The sequence below is a fragment of the Phyllobates terribilis genome, unplaced genomic scaffold (genome assembly GCF_046119375.1).
Source record: "Phyllobates terribilis strain yellow unplaced genomic scaffold, ASM4611937v1 Scaffold_3__8_contigs__length_932513732, whole genome shotgun sequence".
NCBI classification, from domain to species: Eukaryota; Metazoa; Chordata; class Amphibia; order Anura; family Dendrobatidae; genus Phyllobates; species Phyllobates terribilis.
Window position 1 is genome coordinate 192486253 of NW_027362763.1, and position 13622 is coordinate 192499874.

Genomic DNA, 13622 nt, shown 5'->3' on the forward strand with positions numbered 1-13622 from the left:
GGGATAATATTTCTCCTTGCGGATAGTGACATGTTAAGCACGTCAGGTAAGGAGACTTTTAAATTCACAATGCTCCTCTGGGAAATATGCAAATTGTCTCTAATAGAATAAAAGATGTACTGTTCCCGTTATCTTACATATTTGACCCTCGTTATAGAGCTTTCCATATAGATGTAACACCTGCACATGGAACTGTCAGAGCAGCTACTGGTATACTGGGACTTACAGACACTAATCGTTTTTTCCCTGAGCTGCAGTGGACTACAATTCCCATGGACCCTTGTTTCAGTCAGATGACACAGCCTGGAAGGATAGGAGGGAGGAGGGACTTGGGGGAGGGAGCTGGAGAGAAAGTGAAAGTAAAACTAGAGAGGAAAGGAAGTGTGGCAGCTTGTTGTTGTGAAAGACGGAGCGCTGTGGACTTGTATCCCGCTACGCTGCGGAGCGTTGCCGTCCCCTCTGATATACCCGCGCTGCTGGAGAGAGCACGGCCCTGTCACCCGGTGAAGCAAGTGACATCAAGGACTCGGAGAGTTCTGCCGGCACTCCCACCGTATAAAGGCCTGAATCCTGCCGCCCCCAGCTGGTATCCAGGGAAACATACGACCGGTTGAGACGCACCGTGAGTGCCCCTTTTGAGACTTGTGGTTCTACCAGCGCTATTTACAGAGAGTACACTACGCCCCAGACTTTTTACGTTAATGTTCATCTAAGTGCACCAACGGTTATAAATTTGCGCTCCAACATCCGCGCAACTGGGCCCCAACGTTTGGACTGAGTTAATACAAGAAAAGGGAAACCCTGCTACGTTATATTTGCAGGGTTGGGGAAGAATTAGATTGTGATGTGTATATGATTTTCATAGAGCACCGTTACCTGTATTGTATGTTATTTCTTTAAATCCACCTCATTTCTGCTGCATAGCAATAAACCTGTTAAACCGTTTTACTCCTGTCCCGGATGAGTGTGTACTGAGCTGTGGCAGGGGCTTCCCGAATCAGCCCCTGGCAGAAGATACCAGTCCTTCTGCAGTCCCAGTGAGAGCTCCAATCAAGATTCGGGTGGAGGCACTGCGCCCTAGAGAGGTGAGACCCCCCCATAACACCCAGCGTACCGTGGTAGCCCAAAAGGGGTGTTACAGTGGAGGCACTGCTGAGATCCAGAACTAAAACAGGAGTATTTACTATGGAGACTTTAACAGAGCAAGAAGTGTATTTGTGGTGTGAAGAGATGGATGTTACAGCTAAACAAAGCTTTGCAGTGAGTGGTGAGCTCTGTGATGCGTCTGATGAAGAGATACTGAAAATAGTTAACCGACTCACTGAACTTGCCCACCCTAAAGTGGTCGACCGCAGGAAGGAAAAGGGGGGACAGTTACCCACAGCCCTGATCTCAACCGGGCAGATATTGAGGAAAGAATACTTCCCATCCATGATAGCCGTGTCCCCAGAGTATGGTCGACAATGGAAGATCACTTGGCCTACTGAGTCCGAAGTTGAGACCCGGCAACAGGAATCAACCACTCAGCCTAGAAAGACTAGTATATGTCCGCCCTCTACTCCACTTAGAGCCAGTCCTGAAGAGACAGCGGCCCCTGCTGATGTGCTTATGACAGCTATGGAAAAGTTAGTCAGTCAGTTTGCAAAGATGCAGCCAGAAGGGAACTACCGTCGTCTAAGAACTTTCTCGGGTGCCCTCCCCACCCCTGCTGGAGAAGAAGGATATGATACTTGGAGGGATGTCACTTTACTGTGCTTAGAAGAGTGGCAGTGCACTGATGCCGTAAAGAAGCAGAGAATAGTAGAAAGTTTGAAGGGTACTGCTATGGAAGTGGTGCAGACTGCTTGGCGGAGCAAGCCACTAGCAACTTATCAAGATTATATGAGTGCTTTAGAAGATGCTTTTGGGTCCCCTGAAGATGCTACTGATCTACTCTATAAACTCTGTACCACCTACCAACTGCCAGATGAGAAGATGTCCGACTATCTATACAGACTAGATAAGCTGGTTCATAGAATAGTATCTAAAGGTGGAGTCAGCCCTAAAGAAGTTGATCAGTGTCGTCTGGAACAAGTGCTCAGAGGAGCTCTCATGCATGATCCAATTGCCCAGCGGATGAGGTCTTGTGATAAAGAGAAGATTCCCAGTTCTTTTCATGAGTTGCTTAAGGAAGTTCGCAAGGAGGAGGTTATTTTGGCCGCAAGAGAGAAGACATCCCCTCGGGTGACTACTGTTGCCCTGAAGCCAGCAGCCGATTGCCGAGAGATGGAACTGTTGAAAGTCATCGAGAAACAGGGGGAGCAGATTACACAATTGTTAAGTGCTCAGGCCAAGACAATACAGCAGCTACAAAGTGCTGCAGAGGTAGCCGAGAAGCAAACCCTGGCTTCAGGAAGAGAGAATGATGACCTGTGTAGAGTAGAGAGTAGGAAACCAGAAGGGTGCTTTGTCTGTGGGAGTCCAGGCCATATAGCTCGTCAGTGTCCAAAGAGGTGGAGCTCAAAGAACTCTTCACATTTTCCCCATCACCCTCAGAGGCAGTCGGGAAACGGGAAAGGGGGCCAGTAGAACCCCATACTGAGCCCCCATCAGCAACTAAGACCTACTCTACCTCCCCTCCAATAGTGCCTCATCGAAAACACTGCCTGAAGGGTTAGTGGGACCAGCCCCACATGTCCCCGCATATATCAATGGTCAACCTTGTTCAGTATTGCTGGATAGCGGATCTCAAGTGTCCATCATCTTCGAAGGATGGTATAAGAGATATTTATCTAATGTGCCTCTGAAACCGCTGTCTGGACTCGTGGTGTGGGGACTGAGTGAGCACAGCTATCCCTACCGAGGATACGTGTCCGTGACACTACGATTCCCAGAGACTGTTGTTGGAGTGGATAAAGAGATACCCATCATAGCGCTAATCTGCCCGGAGGCAGAGGCAGATGAGAGACCAACACCTGTCATAGTGGGAACAAATGCCAACATCTTCCGTACGTTAGCTCAATGGTGTCGTGAAGTTGGGGGAGAAAATTACTCGCAGACCCTATCCATCCACCCAGTCTGTCTGGAAGCCTATGTGAGGACGGAGGAGGAGAAGAGGGAACTGCAGCCTGAAAGCTTTGACCCTTGTTTTGAAGGAAGTGAGCTGAAAGGAGAAGAGAGGAGGCTAGTCATTGACGGCATGATGATGCGGGGGGCGGCTTCCTCTTTAGGCGAATGGGACATGGGCCTTGCCCAAGGAGTAGAGCATCGCATTCGGTTGAAAGATCAAAAACCTTTCCGAGAGAGATCCCGAAGATTGGCCCCGGTGGATATCGAAGACGTTAGGCAGCATCTACGCGGTATGTTAGACACAGGAGTCATCATAGAGTCTAGTAGTCCCTATGCTTCCCCCATTGTGATAGCTCGGAAGAAAAATGGAGCTATTCGGATGTGTGTGGATTATCGTACCTTGAACAAACGTACGGTTCCTGACCAGTACACTGTGCCCCGAATCGATGAAGCTCTAGATTGCCTGCAAGGGAGCCAATGGTTTTCTGTGTTAGATCTCCGGAGTGGCTACTATCAGATACCTATGTCAAAAGAAGATCAAGAGAAGACCGCTTTTATCTGCCCCATTGGGTTCTTCGAGTTTCAGAGACTGCCTCAAGGACTGACAGGTGCTCCGGCCACTTTTCAGAGATGTATGGACAAAGTAGGTGGGGACATGCACTTACGTGAGGTCTTGGTTTATCTAGACCAGGGTTCCCCAACTCCGGTCCTCAAGGCCCACCAACAGGTCATGTTTTCAGGATTTCATTAGTATTGCACAGGTGATGGAATTATTGCCTGTGCAGGTGATGCAATTATCACCTGTGTAATACTAAGGAAATCCTGAAAACATGACCTGTTGGTGGGCCTTGAGGACTGGAGTTGGGGAACCCTGATCTAGACGATCTTATTGTTTTTGGGAAGACTCTGGAAGAACACAACCAGCGGTTGTTCAAGGTGCTGGATCGGTTGAAGGAGGCTGGGTTGAAGTTGTCCCTTGATAAGTGCCGGATTTGCCAGACGACTGTGAAATATGTGGGGCACATAGTCAGCAGAGAAGGAATTTCCACCGACCCCGCCAAAGTGGAGGCTGTGGTAAACTGGCCTAAGCCCACCAAGCTGAGGGAGCTTAGGTCCTTTTTAGGATTTTGTGGATACTACCGAAGATTTGTACCCCAGTACTCTCGGATTGCGAAGCCGTTAACTGCCCTTACCCAGGGGTATCCCCCTTCCGACGGGACAGCCCACCCCTCAAGGTCAGGAAAGAGAGACTACTTCTGAGTTAATGAACTTTTTGGGAAAAGATGGACACCCTTATGCGACGAGGCATTCAAGAAACTGAAGTCATGTTTGACCCAAACTCCAGTGTTGGCCTATGCAGACCCCAGTAAACCATATGTGTTACATATAGATGCTTCTCTCGACGGACTAGGAGGGATTCTCTATCAGGACCATGATGGCTGTCTACGTCCCGTTTACTACATTAGTCGAGGATTGACTCCCAGTGAACGCAACTACCCAGCTCACAAACTGGAGTTTCTGGCTCTGAAATGGGCTGTAGTGGACACGCTGCATGACTATCTCTATGGGGTACACTTCGTGGTTCATACCGACAACAATCCATTAACCTACGTGAGAACCACAGCAAAACTGGATGCCACGGGGTACCGGTGGCTTGCCGCACTCTCTCTGTATGATTTCAGCTTAAAATATCGACCAGGGATCAGTAACATTGATGCAGACACACTCTCTCGCCTGCCTAGTGAACCCTTAAATGAGGAAGAAGAAGGAGGATGGATAGAGGTCCCTGCCCCTGAGGGGAAGACTCTGTGCCATAGACATCAAACTGATGCCCTCCCTATGCAGTGCTGTGCTAAATTCTTAGGAGCATCTAGTGAAGCGCTCCCGTTGTCGTACTGCCGAGTGACAAATGTAATCCCAGACTCTCTCCCTCAACTGACTTGTAATCAAGTCAGAACGGCGCAGCAGGAGGATCAGTCAGTGGGGGTAGTTCGATGGTGGGTGAAGAGGGGCTGGAGGCCCGAAAAAATGCATTAAGAACAGAGGAGTCTGTCTTGCTGACTCAGCAGCTAGAGTCGCTAGTAGTAAGAAATGGACTACTATACCGGGAGGCAAAGGGCCAGAAGGGAGGAGTCCGCAGACAGCTGGTGTTACTCACCCGATTTCGGAAGATGGTCATGAAGTCCCTGCATGATGACCATGGACATCTTGGCATCGAAAAGACCACGAGTCTTGTGGCTGACCGATTTTACTGGCCTCGCATGGAAGCGGATATTGAAGAATACTGCAAATCATGCTCCCGGTGTGTGTTGATAAAAACCTTGCCTTTGAGAACAGCCCCCCTTGTGAACATTACCAGTGATGGCCCACTTGAACTAGTGTGCATTGATTTCCTCTCCATCGAGCCTGATGAAAACATCAGACATGCTGGATAGATCTTTTGGAAGATTGCGTTTTGTCGTGGATTGTTTGCCATCTAAAGAACCAAACAATTGAATTCACTTAAATAGTCTATTTGGTACAAGTTTGGTCTAATGTGGATGGAGGCCTTTAGTAACAATGCCTCCTATATGCAGGGGATTATTTGTACCCAATGTTAGAGCAGGTGTGTGAATCTGTCTACACAACCCCTTTTTTAATAAATTTCAGGATGACCATTCTAAGCCTAAAGGGAATTTGTCAGCATGCTTTTGCTGTATAATATAGTGCAAGAAAGTCTGATTCCAGTGATGTGTCACTTACAGGGCTGCTTGGTGCAGTTTTGATTGAAACCCTGTTCTTGTCTGATGTAGATGTAGCAGAGCTAAGACTTCTGGGCAGTGTATAACCCCGCTCACACATGTGATTGGCAGATTCCTGTGTACAGTATACAGCAAGTTGCTATTCAGCGGTGTAAATGGGCTACACAGATTAGCTGGACTGCTGTGCATGTGAGACCCAGTCCTGTAGTGTTAATCTGATGATTAAAACACTGTTTGAACCTACAACACAGTCTACTAAGTGACACTTCCCTTCAATCAGGCTCTCAGCTGCTATATTATGCTGCTCTCAGATTAAATAGCAAAAACCTGTTTACAGATTCACTTTAAAAGGGGTATTCTAAATTTTTAGCAACTTTTCAAAGCCTTTATCCCACTTTTGTGACATAAAAGCTTTGATGAATCTGCCCTAAAAGCTTTTATTGCAAGGAAGACGACTGCTGTAGGAAGGAGGGAAATAGGAGTACAGCAAAGCCAAGACAGATGTTTGTGGTAGGGGACTCTATAATTAGAAGGACAGACAGGGTCATCTGCCGCCGAGACCGTGAATGCTGAACAGTGTGTTGTCTACCGGGTGCTCGGGTTCGACATATTGTGGATCGTTTAGACAGATTGCTAGGTGGGGCTAGGTAAAAACCCCGTGGTCATGGTACACATCGGTACCAATGACAGAGGGAGGTGGAACGTCCTTAAAAATGATTACAGGGAACTAAGAGAGAAGCTGAAGGCCAGGACCTCCAAGGTGGTGTTTTCAGAAATACTGACGGTGCCATGAGCTTCACTAGAAAGACAGCGGGAGCATAGGTGGCTTAAAAACTGGTGCAGGAAGGAAGAGTTTGGGTTCATGGAGAACTGGGCCGACTTCGCTGTCTGCTCAGCTACCGGCTCTACGGTAGGGATGGGCTGCATCTCAATGGGGAGGGTGCAGCTGTGCTGGGGGAGAAAATGGGCAGATGGATGGAGGAGCTTTTAAACTAGGATCTGGGGTGAGGGATGGATGTCGTGTTAATAAGGGGATAGAGCAGACTGAGTGGGACAGCATGGGTTATAGAGGATCTAGTGGGGATGGGATACACAAGGAAAGTAGGGAGCTGAGTAGGAGTAACAAAGGTCCTAATAGTATTAAATGTCTGCTGGCAAATGCAAGAAGTCTCGCTAACAAAATGAATGAACTGGAGACTTATGTCGATCATGGAATATGATGTGGGTATTACTAAAACCTGGCTGGATGAAAGCCATGACTGGGGGACAAACATGAAAGGACAGGAAAGACAAAAAAGGTAGGTGTGTATTTTCATAAGATCCAACTTAAAACCTGTGCTCAATGACGACATTGAGGGGAGCTGCTACAATGTAGAGTCAGTCTGGGTAAATGTACATGGGGATGCTAATTGGAGTTTGTTACAAGCCTCCTAATATAGCTGAACAGGTAGAGGATGAAATGCTGAAACAAATTAAAAATACAGCAAATAATAATAGGGTCCTTATTATGGGGGATTTTAACTATCTAGACATTCAATGGGGCATAGAATCGTCTGATTGTGCTAAAAGCTGCAAGTTCTTATCTACAGTTCAGAACAATACCTTCCCTGGTTGGTTCATCTACTAGCTGAGAGGTAAATCTGCTGGATCTGGTTCTGTCAAACAGATCAGATACAATTTCAGATCTACAGGTCCGGGAGCATTTGGGAAACGGCGACCATAATATGGCAAGTTTCAATGTAATATTCAATAAAACATTTTGAAAAGGAACTGTAAAAACTGGAACTTTCGGAAAGCTGAATTCAACAAATTAAGGGAAGAACTTAATTGTGCAGACTGGGACCTTGTCATGGTAACTGGGGATACCGAACGTAAATGGGGCATGTTTAAAGGGAATCTGTCACCCCCTGGGCGAGATCAGACCTCTACTATGGGCATACAGGTTATAGAAAAGTAAATCTATACATACCTGTATGGTCCATAGTAGAGGTTTGATTGCAGAGAAATGTGTTTTTATCAACCCAGTTTTGCACAGGCTTGGCGTCCCGTGGACGCCAAGAAATCCCTGCCTATCTTCTTAGTAATCCCCTCCTATGTGTTTAGTTGGCATATTCACCCCCCTCCCCTGCACGTCACAGGGCCCTGTGACGCGCACTGTTCTCCCTCACTTCCCGCGCATGCGCAAAGCACTGCTCGCATAGAGCACTCTTTGTTTCCTCCCGGTCCAGTTTGTCTGTGCGCAGGGCAAGATTTCGGGGATTACCAAGAAGATAGGCGGGGATTTCTTGGCGTCCGGGGGATGCCAAACCTGTGCAAAACCGGGTTGATAAAAACACATTTCTCTGCAATCAAACCTCTATTATGGGCAATACAGGTATGCATAGGTTTACTTTTCTATAACCTGTATGCTTATAGTAGAGGTCTGATATCTCCCAGGGGATGACAGATTCACCTTAAGTAAATACTACTAGAATCCTGTAAAAAATGTATACACTCGGGTAATAAAATCTCCAGGAGTAAAAAGAAACCGTTATGGATAAATAATACAGTACAAAGTTTAATAAGGCAAAAACAAAGGGCATTCAAAATCTTGAAGACCGAGAATACAGAAATAGCATTTCAGGAGTATAAAGACCTAAATAAGAAATGTAAAAAAGAAATTAAGCTAGTAAAATTATCTACAGAGAAACAAATCCCGAAATATTTTATAAATACAGCAATGCCAAAAAGAAAACAGATGATATTGGCTCCTTAAAAGACTATAATAACAAGACAATTATAGAGGACAAAGAAAAGGCTGAGATATTAAACAGGCACTTTTCATCCATGTTCACCAACAAACCGTCTGTTCTAGGGATCTTTCAACACGGCAAAAATCAAAGTTCACCACCTGATATAACTAGTTTAGCACAAAAAGAAATACGCCTGCGTCTGAGCAAATTAAACATTGACAAATCCACTGGCCCAGATGGGATTCATCCACGTATACTGAGGGAATTGAGCTCCGTAATTGACAAACCACTGAATCTCATATTCTTACACTCCATTGTAACGGGTGGTGCTACAGGATTGGAGGATAGCTGACGTGGTCCCGATATTTAAGAAAGGTAAGAAAGTGGATCTGGGTAACTACCGTCTGGTAAGTCTGACATCAGTAGTGTGCAGTTTTTGAGGGCATCATAAGAGATGACCTGCAGAGTTATATCGCAGAGAATAATATAATAAATGATAACCAGCATGGATTTGTGAAAAATAGGCCGTGTCCAACATGTTGGGTTTCTATGAGGAGGTAAGTGCGAATCTGGATGTTGGTAATGCGGCGGATGTGATTTATCTATAGTTTGCAAAGGCATTTGGTACTATACCACATAACAGCCTTATACTGAAGCTACAGAAGCAAGGACTTGGGGGAACTATATTGTAGATGGGTAAGGAATTGGCTAAATTACAAGAAACAAAGAGTCATAATAAATGGTACGTTCTCTAAATGGGATATAGTCAGCGGTGGGGACCGCATGGATCTGTGCAAGGACCGATTCTTTTTAACCTCTTTACTCTTAATCCCATCTCCAAGGTCATTAATAAAGTGTCAGTCTTTGCTGACGACACCAAACTATGTAGCATATTAAAATCTGATCTTGACATTACGATATTGCAAACGATCTGGATAAGATGACTGAATGGGCAAACACTTGGCAGATGAGGTTTAATGTAGATAAATGTAGAGTAATGCACCTAGGACAGAGTAATCCTACTGCTGCATACACATTAAATGGAAGCATACTCAGGACTACAGAACAGGAGAAGGACTTGGGTATTCTGGTTGCAAGTAAGCTGAGCAGCAGTACTCAATGTCAAGCAGCAGCCGCAAAAGCAAACAAGATTTTAGGATGTATGAAAAGAGAAATAAAATCCCGCGATCCCAACATACTGTTGCCCCTTTGTAAATCACTGGTGAGGCCACATCTGGAATATGGGATCCAGTTTTGGGCTCCACATTTTAAAAAGGATATTCAGACGTTATAGTCAGTTCAAAGGCGTCAACTAGATTATTACAAGGGATGGATGGCCTCTCATATGATGAGAGGTTGAAAAAGTTGAGCTTGTTTAGCTTAGAAAAATGACACATCGGAGGGGATCTCATTTACATGTATGTATTACATTATATGTGTGGTCAGTACAAAGGACTAGCACATGACTTATTCCTTCCAAAGACCATACTAAGGACCAGAGGGCACTCATTACGGGTGGAAGAAAGGCGATTCTGGCACCTAAACAGGAAAGGGGTCTTTACAGTCAGAGCAGTCAGACTGTGGAATGCCTGACCACAATAGGAAGTAATGGCCGACACTAACAGCTTTCAAAAAAAGGCTGGACGATTTCCTCTATACACATAACATTGTGGGTTACAGTTAAATTAGACAAAATATTACACTTATAGTAGTACATTTAGTACGGTAATAGTAATGTCATAACTAGTATCATAATTAGGTTTGATCCAGGGTTCTAGGACTGATCGCCTTTTCTCAGGGTCAAGAAGGAATTTTTCCCTGTGATGCAAATTGGCTGAAAGTGTCCTGGGGTTTTTGCCTTCTTCTGGATCAATAGATTTAGGCATAGGGATTTTAGTAATACCATTACTAGAATCACAAGCGTAATACAAAATATAAAACTAATTAAAATTATAAACGGGCACATATTTAATTGTAATAGTGCATCATTAATAAAAATGGTAATGGTAATACATAGGTGAGGTCTAGTCCCAGTAAGTTAGTGTAGTGTTAGTGTAGGGAGTACAATTGGGGGAGAAAGATTGAACTTGATGGACCTAGGTCTTTATTCAACCTACGCTACTATGTAGAGTAACCACAGGAAGAAAAAGCAAGTCAAATGCAAACTTGCTTAGACAGAATGAAAATAACTAATTAAAGCAATTTAAGAACTTGAGAACACCCCTTTAATAAGTTGAAACTATCGCTCTATAGAAAACTAGTAATTGGTTTCAAATCCCCAAAAATGTAACAAAAAAATAAATAAAATTTAAGTAAAAAAGGCTAACTGTCTAATAGAGATATAGCAAGTTCTTACATAAGAAAGGTTAGATATATGTGATGTTAGTTCTGGAAGTCACTTTTTATGTTAAGAATGAGAGTATCTTCAGGGTCCTGTACAGCACACGATGTACCAGAAAATAAAAGCCGAACTCCCTAGGAGTATTGACGAGCGGATGAATGTGGCACAGGTAAAGAGCAGTACAGAACATATAGTACCGCATTGTACTGTACAGAGGCGCTACTGGGCAGCCCATCATGCATGCTCTGCAGTAATACAGGTGATCCACCATTGAAATACACATGCTGGATTTTTTTCTGCCTTATCCACTGTGCCCCCAGTATGCAGTGTTTGTGGTATTGTACTAAATGTGATTTCAGGTTACAATGGGCCAGGAAAGACCACTGTATCCTGAAAGAATTGTAACCTGAGCGACCACTGAATTTAATGTGCAGCTTTAATTAACAAATTATTTTTGTCTTTTCCATTAATACTTTATAACATAATGTAAGTTACAACCAATGCGACCGTGTCATTTACATGTTATATGTTTAGGTCCAGCGTATATTGACTTCGTATGTGAAAGTACAACTTGCTTTCTTCATTTTGTTATACAATCTGCACTTAGATATGACTAAGTAAAAAATACAGGGACTACACCGCAGTAGCAAAAGTGGAGGCCACAATTTTCCCAGAATATTACAAAACGGCACATTCCTCGAACAACAGTTTGTGACATTGGTAATGCCTATTGTGCCGCACAGATGTGTGCAGTCACCTATACAGCAGGGTACAATGCAGACATTACAATGTTAATGAAGGTGGCATAACCCAGGTGTCAGGGTCGTGAAGGCAGCAAGAAAAGGAATCTGATTATTTTTCCACATTCTGATTTGGCTTCAATAGAGATGTGGTATGATCAGACCATGTTCCTGTACGGTCAGACACAGCCATTACACAGTACACAGCAGGGGCACATATATAAGATTATCTAAGCACAGGAACATTTTATTTAAACATCAAAGTGTAGAACTTATTATTCAAAAATCTATTCATTAAAATGTTGATCAAAATGAACATGGTTATTGGTTGGGTGAAGCCATTTATTGCCAAACTACTGTTTTCTCTTTTTAAATCTTAATGACAACCAAAAACATCCAAATGACCCTGATCAAAAGTTCACATACCCCAATTCTTAATATCGTGTATTGCCCCCTCTAACATCAATGACAGCTTGAAGTCTTTTGTGGTAGTTGTGGATGAGGTTCTTTAATTTCTCAGATGGTAAAGCTGCCCATTCTTCTTGGCAAAAAGCCTCCAGTTCCTGTAAATTCCTGGGCTGTCTAGCATGAACTGCGCGCTTGAGATCTCCCCAGAGTGGTTCAATGATATTGAGGTCAGGAGACTGAGATGGCCACTCCAGAACCTTTATTTTGTTCTGCTGTAGCCAATGACAGGTCGACTTGGCCTTGTGTTTTGGATCTATGTCATATTGTAACGTCCAAGTACGTCCCATGCGCAGCTTCCGGGCTGAGAAGTGCAAATTTGCCTCCAGTATTTGCTGATAACGTGCTGCATTCATCTTTCCTTCAACTTTTACCAACTTTCCTTTGCCTTTGTAGCTCACACATCTGCAAAACATCAGCAATCCACCCCTGTGCTTTACTGCCTTGTTGACCTCTCTCCAAATGTAACGTTTATGGTTGTCGCCAAAAGGTTACATTTTGGTCTCATCACTCCAAATTACCTTGTTCCAGAAGTTTTGAGGCTTGTCTCTGTGCTGTTTGGCGTATTGTAGGCAAGATACTTTGTGGCATTTGCGCAGTAATGGCTTTCTTCTGGCGACTCGACCATGCAGCCCATTTTTCTTCAAGTGCCTCCTTATTGTGCATCTTGAAACAGCCACACCGCTAGTTTTCAGAGAGTCCTGAATTTCAGCTGATGTTGTTTGTTGGTTTTTCTTTGCATCCCGAACAATTTTCTTGGCAGTTCTGGCCGAAATGTTTCTTGGTCTACCTGACCGTGGTTTGGTTTTTACAGAGCCCCTGATTTTCCTTTTGTTAATCACAGTTTGAACGCTGCTCACTGGCATTATCAATTCCTTGGATTTTTTTTGTATTTCTTTCCTGTGTTATACAGTTCAACTACCTTTTCCCGTAGATCCGTTGACAGTTCTTTTACTTTCCCCCATGACTCACAATCCAGAAACGTCAGTGGCTGGATGAAACATGCAAGATTCGGTCTGGATCCCAGAAATTCAGCCAGCTTTTATGCACACACACTGATTACAAGCAAACAGGTCTCAGCTGAGGATGTTACCTTTAGTAGCCATTCAAACCCATTTGTGTCAAATTCTGTGCATGTTATCAGGCCAAAATCACCAGGGTATGTGAACTTTTGATCAGGGTCATTTGGATGTTTTTGGTTGTCATTAAGATCTCAAAAGAGAAAACACAGTAGTTTCACAATAAATGGCTTCACCCAACCATTAACCATGAGTGGAGAAAAAGGGTTTTTTATCATTCATATCTATGAAACAAGGCCAAGAAAGGAAAAATTCTGCCAGGGTATGTAAAGTTTTGAGCACAACTAATTATATATATATATATATATATATATGTATATGTATATGTGTATATATGTATATATATATATATATATGTATATATGTGTATATATGTATATATATATATATATGTATATATGTGTATATATGTATATATATATATATATATATATGTATATATATATATGTATATGTATATATGTGTATATATATAT